Here is a 23,498-nt window from a genome sequence, read left to right as displayed (position 1 = left end):
CCACAACTTCCTAGGGTAGAGAATTCCAAAGCTTCAAGACACTCAGAGAAGAAATTCCTCCTAATTTCTGTCTTAAATGTGCGACCCGTTATTCTGAAACTATGCCCCCTAGATCTAGATTCCCCCATGAGGGAAAACATCTTCTCTGCATCTACCCTGTCCAGCCCCCTCAGAATTTTATGTTTCAATAAGATCACCTCTCATTCTTCTAAACTTCAATGAGTACAGGCCCAACCTTCTCAACCTCTCTTCATATGACAACCCCTTTATCTCAGGCATCAACCTCATGAACCTTCTTTGAACTGCCTCCAATGCAAATATATCATTCCTTAAATAAGGAGACCAAAACTGTACACAGTACTCCAGGTGTGGTCTTACCAATACCCTGTACAGTTGGAGCAAGACTTCTCTGCTTTTATACTCTATCTCCCTTGCAATAAAGGCCAACATTCATTTGCCTTCCTAATTAGTTGCTGTACCTGCATGCTAACTTCTTGTGTTTCATGTACAAGTACCCCCAGATCCCTCTGTACTGCAGCATTTAGTAATCTCTCCCCATTTAAATAGTAATTTGCTTTTTTATTTTTCCAACCAAAGTGGATAACTTGACATTTTCTCACATTATACTCCATCTGCCAAATTTTTGCCCACCGGCTGAGCCTATCTACATCCCTTTGTAGATTCTTTATGGCCTCCTCACAACATGCTTTCCCACCTATCTTTGTATCATCAGCAAATTTGGCTATGTTATACTTGGTCCCTTCATCCAAGTCATTTAAAAAATTGTAAATAGTTGAGGCCCCAGCACTGATCCCTGTGGCACCCCATTAGTTACAGTTTTCCAGCCTGAAAATGACCCATTTATTACGACTCACTGTTTTTTGTTAGTTGGCCAATCCTCTATCCACATTAATATATTACCACCAACCGCGTGATGTTAAACGCCAGCCCAGTTATGAACATCAGCAGTAATAAACCGCAACTGACAGAATGAACACGATTCAGTCCTTGATGCGATTAAAAGCAGCAATAACAGCAGAATCCAACCCTGCAGTCACTTGTGAGATCGCTGGTGTCTCAGCAGGTGGGATGACTGAGTGAATCTCTTCCCACACTCAGAGCAGGTGAATGGCCTGCCCCCGGTGTGAACTCGCTGGTGTGCCAGCAAGTCAGATGACTGAATGAATCTCTTCCCACACTCAGAGCAGGTGAACGGTCTCTCCCCAGTGTGAATTCGCCGGTCTATCAGCAGGCTGGACGACTGAGTGAATTCCTTCCCACACTCAGAGCAGGTGAACGGTCTCTCACCAATGGGAAATCGCTTGTGTCTCAGCAGGGTGGATAAATCAGTGAAATCCTTCCACACTCAGAGCAGGTGAACGGCCTCTCCCCAGTGTGAACTCGCTGGTGTGTTTCCAGTTGGGATGGGTAGTTGAAACGTTTCCCAAAATCCCCACATTTACACGGTTTCTCCCAGTGTGACTGCGCTTGTGTCTCTCCAGGTTGGATGATCGGCTGAAGCCTTGTCCACACACACAGCACGTGTACCGTTTCTCCCCACTGTGAATGGTGCTTTTTGCTTCCATGATCAAAGGCCAATGATATTCCGGTCCCAGTGAATCGAGTAACTCCGTCTGAACCTGATGTGATGTTTGGTTTGAGCTGTCAATCTATAAATCCTCCCCTTTTAACACACTGTAAAATAAATTTGAAACAGGACAAAGGGAGGGTGAGAGAGGTGACATTAACACAAAGGCATGGTGTGAAATTGAGTTCAATGAACCTGGCTGGCACTAGAAACAGTAAGCATGAAAGCTGACGGATTGTCGTAAAAACCCAACTGGCTACTAATATCCTTCAGGGTAGCGAATCCACCTCCCTTGACAGTCCCACATGGGAAATTGTTGGTCCCACTGGGCTCAGAGGTACTGGGGATGAAACTCAGCAGCTTTTCTCCCCTCTGCACTCTAGCTCAAACTGATGCAACAAACAGACAGGAGGCCAGGAGCCGACTTCCGCATCCAGCGCCCACCCTGACACAGAACGGCTGGGAATTGCTGGGCCTGCTGTAGAAATGTAAGTTATTGTTTTCCTGTTGTGGAGGAGGCACTGCCCCCGGGATTTGCTGGCGCCAGGCCCAGCGGCTCTGACTCGGGCCTGAGAACCACACTTGGTGTTGCCCGGGGCCCGGCGGCTGAGACTCGGGACCTGTAAATGGGGATGCTAATCCTGGGACTGTACATGGGGATTCTAACCCTGGGACTGTACATGGGGATTCCAACCCTGGGACTGTACATGTGGATTCAACCCCTGGGACTGTACGTGGGGATTCCAACCCTGGGACTGTACCTGGGGATTCCAACCCTGGGACTGTACCTGGGGATTCCAACTCTGGGACTGTATGTGGGGATTCCAACCCTGGGACTGTACCTGAGGATTCCAACCCTCGGACTGTACATGGGGATTCCAACACTGGGACTGTACGTGGGGATTCCAACCCTGGGACTGTACGTGGGTATTCCAACCCTGGGACTGTACATGGGGATTCCAACCCAAGGAGTGAACAGCTCTGGGGCTTCTTAGTTACAATTGTGTGGGACGTAAACCGTAAGGTTGGTGCTAAGCAGAGCCTTTAATAGAGATGGTGAGAAATCCGAAGTGTTTTATTCTCTCAAAATATCTGAGACATTTCTTTACCCACTAGGACTAATTGGAAATACACTGATTTCACTCACTTTATTCCTGCACCAAGATGGCCGCGCATGCGCGTTGCGACTCACTTAATCAAAATGGCGGAGCGTTGAACTTGCCTTCCTGCACAAAGATGGCCATCGTTAGCCTGGGCCTGTGAACGGGAGAAAGCACCGAAGCTACAACTGCTGATACTCCGATTATTATTCCATGCTTGCGGCGGGCACCAGTTGTTTATGAAGCTTGCCCCACTTCCCGCTGGTCCATTACTCCCCTCCGTCCCGCTCAAAATGAGCACTTTTGCGGAACACAGGTTTTTGTGCACCGCCTCCGCCGTTACATGCTCCAAACCCAGCCAGGATCCGCGCCTGCGCACTGAGCTCCTGTAGTCTGGGTGCAGCAAATGTTCTCCCGCGGGGAATGCTGGGTAATTGCCCCGCCCTTGAGAGGCTGCATTGGTGAATAAATATGATTTGCTGGGATTGTATTGGGCACTGAACCATGTTCATTCTGGCAGTGATTGTTTGTTTCTGGTGATCTTAATAATCCCTACATCTGAGCTGAAGATTAATATCCTGTATAAATATTGAATAAATCAGCTTGTTTCAAACACAGTGTGTTGAATATTTGATTTCACCATAATAAGAGGACTCTAATTAATGTTCTGTTACTGACTGTTCCATTTGGGCCTTTTCTTACTCCAGATTATTTCACTTCTCACCCGGTTCATCTTTTACGACATCAAATCCCAAGGTTGTTCTGTTTGAGTATACAGCTTGTGGATGCCATAGACTGAACTGGTGTGTCTCACTTTACACACATCTGATGTTTCTTTCAACCAACCACAGAAAGAACTATCTTGCTTAAGACTGTAAATCTATTATTTTGTATATTGTTTAATGCTTTTTGAATGCAGTTACTGCATGAAATAATCTTTGAAATGTATGCTCTTTGTAATTGTCTTTGCTGATTTTGATAGTTTTGTTGATATAAGTACTTGTTACTAACGTACCTTGCAGTATTTATTGCAACAAGATAATTGTTTAAATACTTCCATCATCAGGTCTTTAGTTGCCCCACTGATCCCTGTCAACAATCCTTGCTTAGGGGCTGGCGTTTGGGTGCAGGTTTCACGGTTAGTGGCTGTGGTTATTTGTTAGGAATGGGATTAGTGGTTGGGGTAGTCAATAGGATATTAGGCATCTGGGAATCCCTGGCCAAAGACCACCATAAGTGGAGAAAGAGCATCCCGGAGGGCAATGAACACCTTGAATCTCGTCGCCGAGAACATGCACAAAACAAGTGCAGACAGTGGAAGGAGCGTGTGGCAAACCAGACTCCCCACCCACCCTTTCCTTCACAACTGTCTGTCCCACCTGTGCCAGCGACTGTAATTCCCGTATTGGACTGTACAGTCACCTGAGAACTCACTTTTAGAGTGGAAGCAAGTCTTCCTCGATTTTGAGAGATTGTCTATGGTGATGATGATGAGGCTTAGGAGAAAGTGATTAACTTGGAAAGCATTATTGACAATATAAGTGTCATTGGATGAGCCCTTTTCCATTTTATGCTTTTAACCTCATGCAGACGAGTCTCAAAACAGCCTCATAAACTGTACCTTATTTCCTGCAAGCCTCATTTCCTCCCTTCCAACACATCTCTACAAATCTCACCGAACATTTCATTAGGGGCATTAGATTTTGGGATTTTGGAACAAGAACAGATAGATACATTTGTTATGCTGGATACATCCAATTATTAGCCTGTCTGAAAAGTGCTTCTGACAATAACCAATAACCTATCACGCGCTATTCCTCCTCCCATTGTCTGGGGAAATAGAGCAGATATTTAAATGGACAGGGATTCCCCTTTCTCTGAATATTTAGAGTTAAAGGGACAGTCCAGTTTATCTTGGGTGTCAGACGACTTCACGAACCGAGCTCCCATTAACAGTGACTCCCTTTGTACTGTGCAGTGATTGTAAAGGTGTCGATTTCAGTGACTTGAGCCTTTCTAAAATGTCTCACTGTTTTTGATTATCTATTGTATAATTGTATAATTTTGTATAATTTGGAAAGACTTCAGAATTGAGCAGTGTGATGAAGATTTCATTTAAGGGTGGAGTAAAATTTGTTTCAAAATATTCTATTCTCACGCTCCCCCAACCCCCAAATTTTAGAACAAACTGCAGTACTGACTTGGAAGGTCCCAAGTTCGATCCTAGATCTGGGCTGTTAGTTGATCTCAGCCAAGGCAGCAGTTTACGGCTATAATTGGAACCAGTACCATTGGGCTAAATAAGAGATAAAAAAATCAGCCAGTGCCCCTGCTCTTCATACTGATACAGTGACCTCCACTGTGCGGATGTCATTGGAGGACAGGATTTGATGCTGTGTTGCCTGCCACAGTGGAAATCCTGCTGGCATTCACTGAGTCGACTGAGGCACTAGAGCTTAAGTAATGTCTGTGGAATTGCACCCAGTACTTTCTGTACTTTCTGGAGATAATAAATCTCAGATGCTGAAATGACATTTTTAAAAGCCAGCAAAGAACATTGGTTGTAATCTGCCAAAATTCCATGGGTGCTGGGGTGGTCTCAGCAGATTGGAGACCCATAAATGTAACACCCTTATCAAAAAAGGAGACAGACAAAAAGCAGGAAGCTATGGACCAGTTAGCGTAACAGCTGCCTTTGGGAAAATGCTGGAGTCCATTATTAAGGAAGCAGTAACGGGACATTTGGAAAGGCATGATTCATGGTTTTATGAAAATGAAATCATTTTTGACAAATTCTTTGAGGATGTAACGAGAAGGGTGGATAAGGTGGACCCAGTGGATGAGGTGTATTTGGATTTTCAGAAGGCATTCGATAAGATGACACATAAGAGGTTACTGCACAAGATAAAAGCTCAGGGGTTGGGGGTAATATTTTCATATGGATAGAGGATTGGCCAACGAATAGAAAACAGAGATTCGGGATAAATGGGTAATTTTCCAGTTGGCAAACAGTGGCTGGTGGGGTGCCGAAGGAATCAGTGCTGGGCCCTTGAATATTTACAATCTATATTAATGATTTGGATGAAGCGACCGAGTATAAAGTAGCCAAGTTTGCTGATGATACAAAGATAGGTGAGAAAACAAATTGTGAGGAGGACATGACAAATCTGCAACTTGATATAAACAGGCTCAGTAAGTGGGCAAAGATTTGGCAGATGAAATATAATGTGGGAAAATGTAAGGTTATCCACTTTGACAGAAAAAATAGAAAAGCAAATTATAATTTAAATGGAGAAAAATTGCAAACTGTTGCAGTACAGAGGGACCTGGGGGTCCTTGTGCATGAAACACAAAAAGTTAGTATGCCGGTTCAGCAATAATCAGGAAGGCAAATGGAATGTTGGCCTTTATTGCAAGGGGGATAGAGTATAAAAGCAGAGAAGTCCTGCTACAACTGTACAGGGTATTGGTGAGGCCACACCTAGAGTACTGCATAGAGTTTTGGTCTCTGTATTTAAGGAGGGATATACTTGCATTGAAGGCTATTCAGAGAAGGTTCACGAGGTTGATTCTGGAGATGAGGGGGTTGACTTATGAAGATAGGTTGAGTAGGTTGGGACTATACACACTGGAGTTCAGAAGAATGAGAGGTGATCTTATTGAAACTTATAAGATAATGAGGGGACTCAACAAGGTGGATGCAGAGAGGGTATTTCTACTCATAGGGAAAACTAAAACTAGAGGACATAGTCTTAGAATAAGGGGCCACACATTTAAAGCTGAAATGAGGAGAACTCTCAGAGGGTTGTAAATCTATGGAGTTCTTGGCCCCAGAGAGCTGTGGAAGCTCACTCATTGAATATATTTAAGGCGGAGATAGACAGATTTTTGAACGATAAGGGGATAAGTGGCTATGGGGAGCGGACAGAGAAGTGGAGCTCAGTCCATGATCAGATCAGCCATGATCTTATTGAATGGTGCAGTAGGCTCGAGGGGCCAAATGGTCTACTCTTGCTCCTATTTCATATGTTCGTATGAATGTTGATTTTAGACAGTGAGGATGGAGGAAGAGTGTCTAGAATAAGGAATTTACAGGTTAGGAGGGACAGAATGTTGTATAGAATCTAAAATTGCCTGTTCTGAATTTCTATCCTGTACTTACAGTAACAATGTTAGTAACCACCATTTATTTGCAGAGTATTAGAAGGGGAGGATCTGCAGCTGGGAAACTCAAACCAAACATCGTGTCAAGATTTGACAGATTCCCAGACTGATCAGGATCACCTTATTATAAGCCTTTGTAAAAACACCAATCACAGCGGGGAGAAACAGGAACATGCTGTGTGTGTGGATACACCTTCAACCAATCGTTCAGCCTGGGAGACTGGTGATCCCACCTGACTCAACACTGGAAATGTGGGGACAGTGGGAATGGATGCTGTTGTGTATATAAAGTGATTCAGTCTCATCTCACCAACTGACATTCGAGGAGTTAGATAACAGACTTTCTCCTGTGAATATATGGTTTATTGGCCCGTGATGTGTTTACTTGTTCATCTTGGTGACTCTAAATCTGTGCTAATTATTTGATGTGATCGGTTTACTTGTACATATTTTTATACATTTGTTGAGTGGATTCAAATTTAAATTGAAACCAGGTTTGCAGGTGTGATGCTAAAGGCCTACTCCAGCTCCTATTTATTTTTCTTATATTCTTTTGTCCTTCCTATCCACTCCATCTGGGACCTTCATAATTTCATACACCTCAATTAAGTTGACCCTCAGCCTCCTCTATCCCAAAGAAAATAACATCAGCCCATCCAAACTTTCCTCATAGCTAAAATTCTTCAGTCCAGCTAACATCCTCATAAATCTCCTCTGTACCCTCTCCACTGCAATCATATATTTCCTTTAATGTGGTAACCAGAACTGTGTGATTACTGTAGCTGTGGCATAACTAGTGTTTTACACAGTTCTAGCATAACCTCCAGAGGGAGGTGAGAGTCTGGAACTTACTGCCTGAAAGAGTAGTAGAGGCAGAAACCCTCATCACATTTACCAAAGTACTTGGATATGCACTGGAAGTACCGTAACCTGCAGGGCTACGGACCAAGAGCTGGAAAGTGGGATTAGGTTGGATAGCTCTTTTTCGGCCGCACAGACACGATGGGCCAAATGACCTCCTTCTGTGTTGCAAACTGCTATCACTCCATGATACCAATCTCCTCCTGTCTGATATAAACCAACCATCATCATCATAGGCAGTCCCTCGAAGTCGAGGATGACTTGCTTCCACATTAAAAATGAGGTCTCAGATGTCTGTTAAGTCCATCTACAGTTTCTGTTGCAGGATGGACAGACGTTGGTTGAAAGTACGTTGGTTGAAGTGCCGGTTTGTTGAAGTGCTTGGGTTGTCGTGCGCTCCTTCCATCGTATGCGCTTGGTCTCTGCTTGCTTCAGCTGAAGAGACTTGAAGTGTTCGATGCCTTCACGGATTATTCTCTTCCACTTTGAACGTTCTTGCACCAGGGAATCGCAGGTGTCGGTGGGGATGTGGAACTTCTTCAAGGAGGCCTTGAGGCTCACCTTGAAGCATTTCCCCTGCCCCACTGGGGCTCGCTTGCCGTGTTGAAGATTCGAGCAGAGCGCTTGCTCTGGGAGTCTCGTATCAGGCATATGGATTATGTGGGTCCATCAGGTACAACAATTAATCAGGGAGGCAAATGGAATGCTGGCCTTTATTGCAAGGGGGATGGAGTATAAAAGTAGGGAAGTCCTGCTACAACTGTACAGGGCGTTAGTAAGACCACACCTGAAGTACTGCACACAGTTTTGGTCTGGACTTGTCTCCATTCCCGTGCCGAGGGGATTGCTACACCAGACGGGAGGGGCAACATTTAGGGACATGGATTCCCCACCAATTCCCATTCCCCTTCTTTCTGGTGGATAATGGAGGGGCCACTGTGTGTAATGTACAAATCAGTAAGATTTGTCAGCAAGCTCTTTCTAATTGGAGATTTTATTCAGTGGAAACTTTTACACGATTGTAAATTTTGAACAAAGATCAATTCAGCATTGTAGTAAAAGTTCATAATTTTATTGCAAACTAAATTTCTGTTGAGAGTCACTGCATTAAAGGGAAGAATAACACACAGCGTTTCTTAAATGGACACTGCAACCCCGAGAACACAATCAGCAATATATCCAGAATATTAAAGTCCAGCCCAGTTATAGGGTTATTATCGGCAGAAACAAACCCCAACTGTCATAATGAACATGGTTCAGTCGGGATGTGACCAACAGCAGCAATAACAGCAGAATCCAATCCCTGCAGTCACTTGTGAAGTCGCTGGTGTTTCAGCAGGTTGTATGACCGAGTGAATCGTTTCCCACACTCAGAGCAGGTGAACAGCCTCTCTTCAGTGTGAACTCGCTGGTGTTTCAGCAGGTTGGATGACTGATTGAATCTCTTCCCACAGTCAGAGCAGGTGAACAGTCTCTCTGACGTGTGAACTTGCTGGTGTGACTGCAGGTGAGATGATTGAGTGAATCCCTTCCCACACTCAGAACAGGTGAACGGTCTCTCCCCAGTGTGAACTCGCTGGTGCTTCAGCAGGTCGGATGACCGAGTGAATCCCTTCCCACACACTGAGCAGGTGAATGGTCTCTCCCCAGTGTGTCAGCAGGGCAGATGACTGAGTGAATCCCTTCGCACAGTGAGAGCAGGTGAATGGTCTCTCCCCAGTGTGAACTCGCTGATGAGTTACAAGGTGGGATGAACAAGTGAATCCCTTCCCACACACGGGGCAAGTGAACGGCCTCTCCCCAGTGTGATTGCGTCGATGAATTTCCAGTGCAGACGGTGACCTGAACATCTTCCCACAGTCACCACATTTCCACGGTTTCTCCGTGGTGCGGGTGTCCTTGTGTCTCTCCAGGTTGGACGATCAGGTGAAGCCTCGCCCACACACACAACACGTTTACAGTTTCTCCGCGCTTTGAACGGTGCGATGTTTTTTAAGGCTGTGTAACTGGTTAAAGCTCTTTCCACAATCAGTGCACTGGAACACTCACTCAGGTGTGTGTGTCTCGGTGCTTTTCCAGTCACACTGATATTTGAAATTTATTCCCACTGGCAGAACAGGCAAACATTTCTCCTTCCACTTTCAAAGGCCGATGATATTCAGGTCCTGATGAATCGATTGACTCCATCAGATCTTGACGTGATGTTTGGTTTGTGTTTCCTGTCTAAAAATCTCCCCTTCTAATACGCTGTAAAAGGAGATAACAAAACTCATCACTGTCCGCACAAGACAGAAATTTAGAATAGACACATCTAGTTTCCATGGAACATTCGTTCCTTTCTTGTTCTTCCAAAGCTGTAAATCCCTGTCTTGTCCCACACATTGTCCCTCTGCTATGCTGAAATCCAAATCAACACACATTTCTAGACTGTTTCTCCTCCACTCCCAGTTTTCACCACCAATTCTGACTGGGTTCAGTTCTACACTCACTGGTTCCCTTCTCTTTCCTCCCCTGAAGGTGCTGACTCTGGCTGGGTTCAGTGCTACACTCACTGGCTCCTCTACCTCTCCTCTGCAGAAGGTGCTGACTCTGGCTGGGTTCAGTTGTACACACAACAGTTTCTCTCCAATATGTGTCCCATGTGCCCAATCTCTCTGTGCGAACCTTGACAATGAGTGCTGACAGGCTATTCCACTGTTCTCACCTGACGCCTCACACATGCATTTTCCAGCAGGGTCACTGGACCCTCATCCCAATTGCTCAGTGGGTAAAGGTAACACCCAGTGTGATTGAGTCATATTAACAGGACGGACTTAGGTTTAATCCTGTTTGGATATCCTCCCCTTCTAATCCCCTTTAAAAGGAGTTTACACAAGTTATCATTGTAAGTCGGAACATATGAACAGGAATAGACCATTCAGCTGATCAGTATCTTAACTCTGTCTACCTGCCTTGGTTCCATCACTCTTAATACACCTGCCTAAGAAAATCTATCTATCTCAGTTTTGGAATTTTTAAGTGGCTCCCAGTCTATGTTTTATGGGGAACAGAGTTCCAAATTTCCACTACCCTTTAAGAACATAAGAATGTGAGCAGGAGTAGGCCATACGGCCCCTCGAGCCTGCTGCGTCATTCAATAAGATCAAGGCTGATCTAGTACTTCAGCTCCATTTTCCCGCACTATCCTCGTATCCCATGATTCCTTTGGTTCCAAACAGCTCTCTATCTCAACCCTGAATATACTCGACGACTCAGCATCCACAGTCTTCTGAGGTAGAGAATTCCAAAGATTCACAACCCTCTGAGTAGAGAAAGTTGTCCTCATCTCAGTCCTAAATGGCCGACCCCTTATTCTGAGACTCTGATCCCTAGTTCTGGACTCTCGAGCCAAGACAAACAGCTGCTCAGCATTAGTGTGAGGAAGTCTTCCTGACATTTGCCCTGAATGGCCTGGCTCTGATTTTAAGGTTGTGTCCCCTTGTTGTGGACTCATTCACCAGAGGAAATAGTTTCTCTCCATCCACCCTATCAACTCCTTTAATCATCTTAAACACCTCAATTAGAGCATCCCTTAATCTTCTATATTCAAGGGAATGCAAGCCTAGTCTGTGCAACCTGTTCTCATAATTTTTACAGGATTAATAAATGATCTCTGAGTAAAGGATCCTCTTGGAAAGAGTGACCATAACATGGTAGAATTTCAAATTCAGTTGGAGGGTGAAGAAGTTGGATTTCAAACCAGTGTCCATAGCTTAAATAAAGAAGACTGCAAAGATATGAAGGCAAAGTTGGCTAAAGTGGACTGGGAAAATAGATTTAAAGTGTAAGACGGTTGATGAGCAGTGGCCAGACATTTAAGGAGAAATTTCATATCTCTCAACACAAATATATTCTAATGAGAAGGAAAGACTTGAAGAAAAGGGATAACCTTCCGTGGCTAACTAAGGAAATGAAGGATGGTATCAAATTGAAATGGCATACAAAGTGGCCAAGATTAGTGGGAGGCCAGAGGATTGGGAAATGTTTAAAAACCAGCAAAGAACGACAAAAAAATAATAAAGAGAGAGTAGATTATGAAAGTAAACTAGCAAGAAATATAAAAACAGATAGCAAGAGTTTCTACAGTTATATAAAAAGGAAGAGAGTGGCTAAAGTAAATGTTGGTCCCTTAGAAGATGAGACTGGGGAATTAATAATGGGGAACATGGAAATGGCAGAGACTTTGAACAAATATTTTGTGTCGGTCTTCATGGTAGAAGACACTAAAAACATCCCAATAATGGAAGATCAAGGGGCTATAGAGAGGGAGGAACTTTAAAAAAAATCACTGTCATTAAAGAAGAAGTATTCTGTAAAATAATGGGACTAAAGGTGGACAAGTCTTCTGGACCTGATGGCTTCCATCCTAGGGTCTAAAAAGAATTGGCTGCAGAGATAGTGGATGCATTGGTTGTAATCTACCAAAATTCCCTGGATTCTATGGAGGTCCCAACAGATTGGAAAATCGCAAATGTAACGCCCCTATTTAAGAAAAGAGGCAGATAGAAAGCAGGAAACTATAGACTAACATCTGTCATTGGGAAAATGCTGGAGTCCATTATTAAGGAAGCAGTAGTAGGACATTTGGAAAAGCATAATTCAGTCAAGCAGCATGGTTTCATGGAAGGGAAATCATGTTTGACAAATTTGGTGGAGTTCTTTGAGGATGTAACGAGCAGGGTGGATAAGGGGGAAGCAGTGGATGTGGTGTATTTGGATTTCCAGAAGTCCACGGGGTTAGGGTTAATGAATAGCTTGGATAGAGGATTGGCTAATGAACAGAAAACAGAGTAAGGATAAATCGGTCATTTTCCAGTTGGCAAACAGTAACTAGTGGAGTGCCACAGGGATCGGTGCTGGGGCCTCAACTATTTACAATCTGTATTAACGATTTGGATGAAGGGACCGAGTGTAATGTAGCCAAGTTTGCTGATGATACAACCGTTCAGTGACAACCTTGACCCTTGCACCAGGGAGGCAACATACCAACCCTGGAGTCACGTCTGCAGCTGCAGAAGTGCCTGCCTGTTCCCCTAACTAATGAATCCCCTATCACTATTGCTCTTCCACTCTTCTTCCTTCCCTCCTGTGCAGCTGAGCCACCCATGGTGCTGTGGACTTGGCGCTAACTGCACTCCCCAGAGCAACCATCGCGCTCACCAGTATCCAGAACTGAAAAGCGGTTAGCGAGTCAGTGAAATCTTGCCCTACCTGCCTAGTCCTCCTTTTCTGTCTGGCGGTCTCCAATTCCCTCTATGCCTGCACACTTTTAAGCTGTGGGGTGACCACCTCCTGAACTGTGCTATCCTCGAAGTTCTCAGCGTCGCGGATGCACTGCAGTGACGCTAGCAGCCGCACAAGCTCCAGAACCCGGAGCTCGAGCTGCTCCAGCTGGCGATACTTCCCACATGGCCCAGGATGTACATTCCATGGGACTGACCTACCCTGCCCAGGGTGTACATTCCATGGACTGACCTACCCTGCCCAGGGTGTACATTCCATGGACTGACCTACCCTGCCCAGGGTGTACATTCCATGGACTGACCTACCCTGCCCAGGGTGTACATTCCATGGACTGACCTACCCTGCCCAGGGTGTACATTCCATGGACTGACCTACCCTGCCCAGGATGTACATTCCATGGACTGACCTACCCTGCCCAGGGTGTACATTCCATGGGACTGACCTACCCTGCCCAGGGTGTACATTCCATGGACTGACCTACCCTGCCCAGGGTGTACATTCCATGGACTGACCTACCCTGCCCAGGGTGTACATTCCATGGACTGACCTACCCTGCCCAGGATGTACAATCCATGGGACTGACCTACCCTGCCCAGGGTGTACATTCCATGGACTGACCTACCCTGCCCAGGATGTACATTCCATGGGACTGACCTACCCTGCCCAGGATGTACAATCCATGGGACTGACCTACCCTGCCCAGGATGTACATTCCATGGGACTAACCTACCCTGCCCAGGGTGTACATTCCATGGGACTGACCTACCCTGCCCAGGGTGTACAATCCATGGGACTGACCTACCCTGCCCAGGATGTACATTCCATGGACTGACCTACCCTGCCCAGGGTGTACATTCCATGGACTGACCTACCCTGCCCAGGATGTACATTCCATGGGACTGACCTACCCTGCCCAGGGTGTACATTCCATGGGACTGATCTACCCTGCCCAGGGTGTACATTCCATGGGACTGACCTACCCTGCCCAGGGTGTACATTCCATGGACTGACCTACCCTGCCCAGGATGTACATTCCATGGACTGACCTACTCTGCCCAGGATGTACATTCCATGGGACTGACCTACCCCGCCATGCCATGATAGAAATTATGAACAGACAGTTCTAGTTTCTCTGGAATATTCTTTCCTCTCTTGCTTTTCCTCAGCTGTGGCATTGGTCCCACTCCCCTGCTCTTGCCTCAAAACTCTGCAAATCTTTCCAACTCAAATACTTATCCCTTTTGAAAGTAACGTGTGAATCTGCTTCCACCACCCTTACAGGCAGTGCGTTCCAGGCCATAACCACTCTCAGCTTAATTTTTTGCCCTCATGCAGCATCAGGTTCATTTGCCAATCACCTTAAATCCGTGTCCTCTGGTTCCCGACCTTTCTGACACTGAAGATTGTTTCTGCTTATTATATAATTATAGAAATTTACAGCACGGAAGGAGAACATTTCGGCCCATCGTGTCCGCACCAGTCGGAAAAGAGCTGTCCAGCCTAATCCCACTTTCCAGCTCTTGGTCCATAGCCTTGTAGGTTATGGCACTTTAAGTGCACATCCAAATATTTATAAATGTGGTGAGGGTTTCTGCCTCTACCGCCCTTTCAGGCAGTGAGTTTCAGACCCCCACCACCCTCTGGGTGCAGAAATTTCTCCTCAAATTGCATCTTAACCTCTTACCAATTACATTAAATCTATGCCCACTGGTTGTTAACCCCTCTGCGAAGGGAAATAGGTCCTTCCTATCCACTCTAACTAGGCCTCTCATAATTTTATACACATTAAGTTATCCCCTCAGATTCCTCTGTTCCAAAGAAAACAAACCCAGCCTATTAAGAGAGTTAGTAGGCTGGAGGAGATTATAGAGAAAGGGAGGGGAGAGATTTGAACAAGAGGATGAGTATTTTAAATGCTGATGCTACCAGCCATCTTGCCCACCCAGCATGTGATTCACTACCAACAGAAAGGATGTTACTTTAACTACTACAAATGCATAATGAGGGGAAATCAATCTCTGTACCTTTAACTAACAGCGACATGGATAGAGGGAATTGACTGACCTTTAAACACCTAGTCCACTTGGTACTGAAGTGTCTGAGCCTCATAATAGGACCTCCAGGGAAACAAAATACTGACAAATGTTAAACTGCTTTGTTGACAAAAGAAATCTCGATTTAAATGTTAAAGGATAAATTGTTTAACGGGTTCATACTGACCCACCTGACAGGCCGACTCAGGATCCACCCCTCAAGCACTACGATTGGTTGCAGAACACGCTGATCCCTGAGCCTGTACATGGGGATTCTAACCCTGGGACTGTACATGGGGATTCTAACCCTGGGACTCCACATGGGGATTCTAACGTTGGGACTGTATATGGGGATTCCAGGCCTGGGACTGTATATGGTGATTCTAACCCTGGGATTGGACATGGGGATTCTAACCCTGGGACTGTACATGGGGATTATAACCCAGTGAGTGAACAGCTCTGGGGCTTTTTTGTTACTTGTGTGGGACATAAACCATAAATGAAGGGGAAGCCATATTTGACAAATTTGCTGGAATTCTTTGAGGATGTAATGAACATGATGGATAAAGGGGAACCAGTGGATGTGGTGTATTTGGACTTCCGGAAGACATTTGCCAAGGTGCCACATAAAAGGTTACTGCACAAGATAAATGTTCATGGGGTTGGGGGTAATATATTAGCATGGATAGAGGATTGGTTAACTTACAGAAAATAGAGAGTCGGGATAAATGGTTCATTCTTGGGTTGGCAATCAGTAACTAGTGGGGTGCCGCAGCGATTAGTGCTGGGAGCCCAACTATTTACAATCTATATTAACAACTTGGATGAAGGGACCGAGTGTAATGTAGCTAAGTTTGCTGACGATACAAAGATACAAGGATTAGCAAGATGTGAAGAGAACACAAAAAACCTGAAAAGGACATAGACAGGCTAAGTGAGTGGGCAAAAATTTGGCAGATGGAGTATAATGTTGGAAACTATGAGGTTATGCAGAAAGAAATCGAGGAGCATGTTATTATTTAAAAGGAGAAAAATTTCAAAGTGCTGCAGTACAGTGGGACCTAGGGGTCCTGGTGCATGAAACTCAAAAAGTTAGTATACAGGTCCAGCAAGTGATCAGGAAGGCGAATGGAAGGCCTGTGTACAGTTTTGGTTTCCGCATTTAAGAAAAGATATACTTGCTTTGGAGGCAGTTCAGAGAATGTTCATTGATTCCGGAGATGACACGAGGAAAGGTTGAGAAGGTTGGGCCTCTACTCATTGGAATTCAGAAGAATAAGAGGTGATCTTATCGAAACATATAAGATTACGAGAGGGCTTGACAAGGTGGAAGCAGAGAGGATGTTTCCACAGATAGGGGAGATTAGAACGAGGGAGCATAATTTTCGAATAAAGGGCTGCCCATTTAAAACTGTGAGAAGGAGGAATTTCTTCTCTCAGAGGGTTGTAAATCTATGGAATTCGCTGCCTCAGAAAGCTGTAGAAGCTGGGACATTGAATACATTTCAGACAGAGATAGACAGTTGCTTAACCGATAAGGGTATAAGGGGTTATGGGGAAGTGGACTTGAGTCCATGACCAGATCAGCCATGATCGTATTAAATGGCAGAGCAGGCTCGAAAGGCCGTATGGCCTACTCCTGCTCATATTTCATATGTTAGCTCGGCACGAAGAAACGTCTTTAGGAGAGATGGTAAGAAATCCGAGGTGTGGAGAGTGAGAATAAAATATCTGAAATTTCCTTTACCCACCAGGACCCGGTTGTGAACAGACATTGACAGCACTCACTTTGTTCCTGCATCAAGATGGCCGCGCATGCGCTTACCTAATCACTGAATCAAGATGTCGGAGCGTTGAACCTGACGTCCTGCACAAAGATGGCCGCCGTTAGCCTGAGCCTGTGACCGGGAGAAAGCCCCGAAGCTGCAACCGCCGATATTCCCGTTATGATTCCGGGCTTGCGGCGGGCACCACTTGTTTACGAAGTCTTCCCCGCGAGGGGCTGGTCCATTGCTCCCCTGCTTCCCGCTGAAAAGGATCGTTTCTTCGAAGCACATGTTTTGCATGTCTGGTCCGCCATCACACGCACCGCGCATGCTCCAAACCCAATCAGGGCCCGTGCCTCCGCACTGAGCTCTTGTCGTCTGGGTGCGGCACATTCTTCCCGCGGTGATTGCTGGGTATCGTTGCACGCCATTGATGGGCTGCATTCGTTAATAGAGCAGCATTTATTCTGATTGCATTGGCCACTGAACCACGGTTAGACTTTGTGCTGATGTTAATGAAGCCCTATACGTGAGCTGGAGATTAATATCCTATTGAATAAATCAGCTTTTTTCAAACATAGTGTGTTGAATATTTGATTTCTCCATAATAAGAGGACACGAATTAATGTTCCCTTACCGACGGTTCCATTGTGGGCCTTTTCTTACTCTGGATTATTTCACTTCTCACCCAGTTCATCTTTTACGACATCAAGTCCCAAGGTTGTTCCATTTGAGTACATTGCTTGTTGGTGCCATAGACTGAACCGGAGTGTCTCACATTACACTCATATGACGTTCCTTTCAACCAACCCTTGAAAGAACTATCTTGCTAAAGACTGTAAATGCGTTATTTTGTATATTGTTTAACACTTTTTTGAATGCGGTTACTGCATGTTCTGCCTTCGAAATGTTCTGACTTCATAATTCTCTTTGCTGTTTTTGAGAGGAAACGTTTCAAGGACACCCTCAAAGCCTCCTTGATAAAGTACACCATCCCCACTGACACCTAAGAGTCCCTGGCCAAAGACCACCCTGAGTGGAGGAGGAGCATCTGGGAGAGTGCTGGGCACCTCGTGTCTCATCGCCGAGGGCATGCAGAAAACAAGTGCAGGCAGCAGAAGGAGTGCACGGCAAACCAGACTCCCCACCCACCCATTCCTCCAGTGATGGTCTGGCCCGTCTGTGACAGTGACTGTAATTCCCATATTGTATGGTACAATTAACTGGGGGCTCACTTTTAGAGTGGAAGCAAGTCTTCCTCGATTTCAAGGGACTGCCTATGATGATGATTAGTGATCCCTGAATTTGGTGTCTCAGTGTAAGTGGTCTCTGGATTTGGTGTCACAATGTAAGTGGTCCCTGGGTTTGGTGTCTCAGTGTAAGTGGTCCCTGGATTTGGTGTCACAATGCGAGTACATAAGAACATAAGAAATGGGACCAGGAGTAGGCTATACAGCCCCTCGAGCCTGCTCCGCCATTCAATAAGATCATGGCTGATCTGATCATGGACTCAGCTCCACTTCCCTGCCTGGTCCCCATAACCCCTTATCATTTAAGAAACAGTCTAAAATTTATTCAATGTCCCAGCTTCCACAGCTGCCTGAGGCTACGAATTCTACAGATTTACAACCCTCTGAGTGAAGAAATTTCTCCTCATCTTTGTTTAAATGGGCGGCCCCTTATTCTAAGATCATGTCCTCTAGTTCTACTCTCCCCCATCAGTGGAAACATTCTCTCTGCATCCACCTTGTCAAGCCCCCTCATAATCTTATACATTTTGATAAGATCACCTCTCATTCTTCTGAATTCCAATGAGTAGAAGCCCAACCTACTCAACCTTTCCTCATAAGTCAACCCCCTCATCCCCGGAATCATCCTAGTGAACCTTCTCTGAACTGCCTCCAAAGCTAGTATATCCTTTCGTAAATATGGAAACCAAAACTGCACGCAGTATTCCAGGTGTGGCCTCACCAATACGCTGTATAGCTGCAGTAAGACATCCCTGCTTTTATACTCCATCCCCTTTGCAATAAAGGCCAAGATATTGAAATTTCTTTAAATAATGGACGTGCTTATTTGTACTGCAAAAATTAGCCAACAGGCCCCACCCCTTACGTCCGATTGGTCCCCTTGGAGGATAAGCCACACCCTGAAGTTTCACAGGAATGTGTCACTGGATCCGCCCACCCCAAAGTCTCACCGACTTTGCAAATTGTAACTCAATCCACTTTGACTTCCTGAAGCGACAGAGGACAGAGCTCCCCAGAAGACAGCAAGGGCCAGCCAAAGTGCCTTGCCCCAGTCCAAGTACATCCTCCAAGCCCCCACCCGCCCTAGATGGGGCATTGTGTACGGACTGTTCACAGGTTTATTGGGTATGAAGTGAATAGTGACAGTGTCATGATTCCTGGATATCAGCCACACCAACGATGTCCCTTGTAGGGGGTTGGAAGAACGTGACCTGTCCCTGGATTTGTTTTCAAAAGCACCTAGTCACTGGGACTGAGGACAAACCTGCAGCCCAGCAACACGTTCAACACAGAATGATCCCACTCAAATCTATTCCCAATTAACACTGTCCACATTAATTCACCAGAAACAGCCCAGTGACCGCAAGTAACTGCAGCCCCGCATCTAACTTCAGTGAAACACACAATTCAAAACATTTTAAAGGAAAAATAAACCCCATCAGAGCTCAATAGAGGTGATTAATGGGCAGCAAAAGCCCCCTCACACATATACCTCCTTCACCCCGACTCTCCAACTCCCTCTCTACATAAACCTCCTTCACCCCTATTCTCCAACTCCTCACCTCAACTCCTCTTTCACCCAATAATTTCATTTTTACCATCACTTACACCAATGATCCACACTGGAGGTAACTATCAGGAGCTTCTGTGTGAGGGTGAGGTGATCACTGGACAATAAAGCACAGAGACTGGTGGGGGGGGGGGGGTGCTGCTCATTATTCTCGATGTGATTTAATCCCCTTTCCCACTGAATACTGCGTTACCTTGGTAACGGAATGGTCAGTGTGACATCACTTTCGAAACAAGAGCACACAAGACAATGGATTATCAATAAATGGTAATGATATTAAACATTCTGCAATTACATTGTAAGGAAAATGGAAATAAAATGCTGGTAATAATTGGTGAATGTAATAATTTGTCTGTGGAATTGACCAGCAAACATTATGTGTTTTGTTTACACACACACTGCTATATATATATATAAAACAAATACTTTGTTTTCTCTTTTCAGTTGTTCTGCTAAACCTGATGTGATCCACATTTTATGTTCTTTAGCCTATCTGGCGGTGCTTGCTAGGTCAGGATATAAAGAGACCATGCGCTGTTCCTCCTCCCACTGCCTGGGGGAATGGGGCAGATATTTAAAGGGACAGGGACTCCCCTTTCTCTGCATATTTATAGTTAAAGGGACAGTCCAGTTTATCTTGGGGCATCGGAGGACTTCACTAACAGAGCTCCCATTAACAATCGCTCCCTTCTATACTGTGCAGTGATTGTAAAGCTGTCTATTTCAGTGACTTGAGCCTTTCTAAAATGTCTCACTGTTTTTGATGATCCACTTAACTTGCTTGCAGAATTTGGAAAGAGTTCCGAATTGTGCAGTGTGACAGAGGTTTTGGTTAAAGGTGGAGTAAAATTTTTTCAAAATATTCTGTTCTAACCCTCCCCCAACCCCCCAAATTTTAGAACACTGCAGTACTGACTGGGAAGGTCCCAAGTTTGATCCTTGATCTGGGCTGTGAGCTGATCTCAGCCAAGGCAGCAGTTCAGGGATTATAATTGTCCTCAGTACCACTGGGCTAAATAAGAGTAAAAATCAGCCACTGCCCCTGCTCTTCATCCGATCCAGGGGCCTCAACTGGAAAGTGTGTGGATGTCATTTGAGGACAGGATTTGAGGCTCTGATGCCTACCACAGTGGAAATCCTGCTGGCACTCACTGAGTCGACTGACTGTGAGGCACTAGATGTTAACTAATGTCTGTGGAATTGCACCCAGCTAGATTCAGCACTTTCTGGAGATAATAAATCTCAGACACTGAAAGGAATGTTGAATTTAGACAGTGAGGATGGAGGGAGAGTGTCTAGAATAAGGAATTTACAGCTTCGGAGGGGACAGAATGTTCGACAGAACCTAGAATTGTCTGTTCTTAATTTCTATCTTGTACATAAAGTAACAACGTTTGTAACCACCATTTATTTGCAGGGTATTAGAAGGGGAGGATCTGCAGCTGGGAAACTCAAACTGATCATCGTGTCAAGATTTGACAGATTCCCGGATTGATCAGGATCACCTTATCATCAGCCTTTGTAAAAACACCAATCACAGCGGGGAGAAACAGGACACATGTTGTGTGTGTGGATGCACCTTCAACCAATCATTTAGCCTGTGAGACTGGTGATCCCACCTGACTCAACACTGTAAATGTGGAGTCAGTGGGAATGGATGCTGTTGTGTATATAAAGTGATTCAGTCTCATCTCACCAACTGACATTCGAGAAGTTAGATAACAGACTTTCTCCTGTGAATATAGAGCTGGGTTATTGGCCCGTAATGTGTTTACTTGTTCATCTTGGTGACTCTAAACCTTTGCCAATTATTTGATGCGATCAGTTTACATGTATGTATTTTAAAAATATATTTGCTGAGTGGATTAAATTTAAATTGAAACCAGGTTTGCAGGCGTGATGCTCCATTCACACATCGAAGGTGAGAGAGATGCTGTGGGGCATACACTAAGTCTAGTATCTGAAAGTGATTAACAGACCGGGTTTTGTGTTTAGTGATCCCGGGCGTGTTACCGACACCTTCCTTCGATACCAAGGCAAGGACTCTGGAAGGTAAGGAGTACTGGGACTTGTTCCTGAGAGTAACCAAAGATATGAGAACTGAAATAATCTAGAGTTAGAAAGGACAAAAGGCCCAAAATGGAACAGTCGGTAACAGGACATAAATTAATCTCCTCTTATCTTGGAGACATCAAATATCGACACACTCTGTTATTTAAAATATCAAAACATTAAACTCCAACCCAGTTTAGGGTTATTCACATCAGGAGAACAAACCCCAACTGACAGAATGAACATGATTCAGTCAGGATGCAATTAACAGCAGCAATTACAGTAGAATCCAAACTCTGCAGTCACTTGTCAATTCGCTGGAGTCTCAGCAGGTTGGAAGACAGAATGAATCCCTTCCCACATACAGAGTAGGTGAATGGCTTCTCCCCAGTGTGAACTCTCTGCTGCCTCAGCATGTTCGATGACTGAGTGAATCCCTTCCCACACTCAGAGCAGGTGAACAGCCTCTCCCCAGTGCGACCGTGACAATGCATTTTCAGCTTACATGATTTGGTTCAGTTCTGCACCTGCTGTGCACAGAGTGAGAATAAAATGAATGAGCTACTGATTTTCTCTGCCGGGCTGGCCCAATAGGGCGAGCCTGTGCTGGCCCAAGAGGGTGAACCCGGGCTGGCGCAATAGGGTGAGCCCGGGCTGGCCCAATAGGGTGAGCCTGGGCTGGCCCAATAGGGTGAACCAGAGCTGGCAAAAATAGGGTGAGACAGGGCTGGCCCAATAGGGTGAGCCAGGGCTGGCCCAATAGGGTGAGCCAGGGCTGGCCCAATAGGGTGAGCCAGGGTTGGCCCAATAGGGTGAACCAGAGCTGGCAAAAATAGGTGAGCCAGGGCTGGCCCAATAGGGTGAGCCAGGGCTGGCCCAATAGGGTGAGACAGGGCTGGCCCAATAGGGTGAGACAGGGCTGGCCCAATAGGGTGAGCCCGGGCTAGCCCAGGGTCACCAGACAACAATAAGCACAACAAGGCTCCCTTTCAGGGGCCACTGACCTGGGCACAAACATGTGGTCCAATCAAACTGACAGACACCCGGAAGCCCCGCCCACCCTTTGTCCCTGCCGTGTCAAAGCTCCGAGCAGAGCGCTTGCTTTGGGAGTTCCGTGTCGGGCATATGGACAGCCGAATTTGTAGAGTACACTTCATAATCCCTCACCGTTGACAGTGTCAAAAGCCTTGGTCAGGTCAAAGAAGGTTGAGCCAACCCCACAGTCACTGACACCAAGCTCCTCCCATGTGATATAAACCAACCCTTGTCACTGACACCAAGTGGACTGGGAAAATATGTTTAAAGGTTAGACTGTAGAAATGCAATGGCAAACATTTAAGAAGATAGTTCATAACTCTCAGCAAAGATTTATTCAAGTGAGAAATAAAGATGCTAAGAGAAGGATGAACCATCCCTGGCTAACTAAGGAAGTAAAGGATGGTATCAAATTGAAAAAGACACACAATGTTGCAAAGGACAGTGGAAGGCCAGAGGATTGGGACATTTTTAGAAACCAGCAAAGGACTAAAAAATGATAAAGACAGAAAAGATAGCAGATGAGAGCAAACTAGCAAGAAATATAAAAACAGACAGTAAGAGCATCTATAGGTATATAAAAAGGAAACAAGTAGCTAAAGTAAACATTGGTCCCTTCGAAGATGAGACTGGAGAATTAATAAGGGGAAAAACAGAATTGGCAGAGACTTTGAACAAATATTTGGTATCAGTCTTTACAGTAGAGGACACTAAAAACATCCCAATAGTTGATAATCAACGAGCTTTTGTGGGGTGTGGGGGTGGGGGAAACTTAAAACAGTCACTATACTAGAGA

General features: G+C 45.3%; 1 pseudogene; it reads right to left on the bottom strand.

Annotated features, from left to right (window-relative positions):
• Positions 1–343: 343 nt before the first annotated feature.
• Positions 344–17,102, bottom strand: LOC139232621 (zinc finger protein 256-like; annotated as a pseudogene).
• Positions 17,103–23,498: the final 6,396 nt, after the last annotated feature.

The sequence above is a fragment of the Pristiophorus japonicus genome, chromosome 20, assembly GCF_044704955.1.
Source record: "Pristiophorus japonicus isolate sPriJap1 chromosome 20, sPriJap1.hap1, whole genome shotgun sequence".
Classification (NCBI taxonomy): Eukaryota; Metazoa; Chordata; class Chondrichthyes; family Pristiophoridae; genus Pristiophorus; species Pristiophorus japonicus.
Note: the sequence above shows the minus strand (reverse complement) of the source record. Positions and strands in the feature narration are given on the sequence as shown.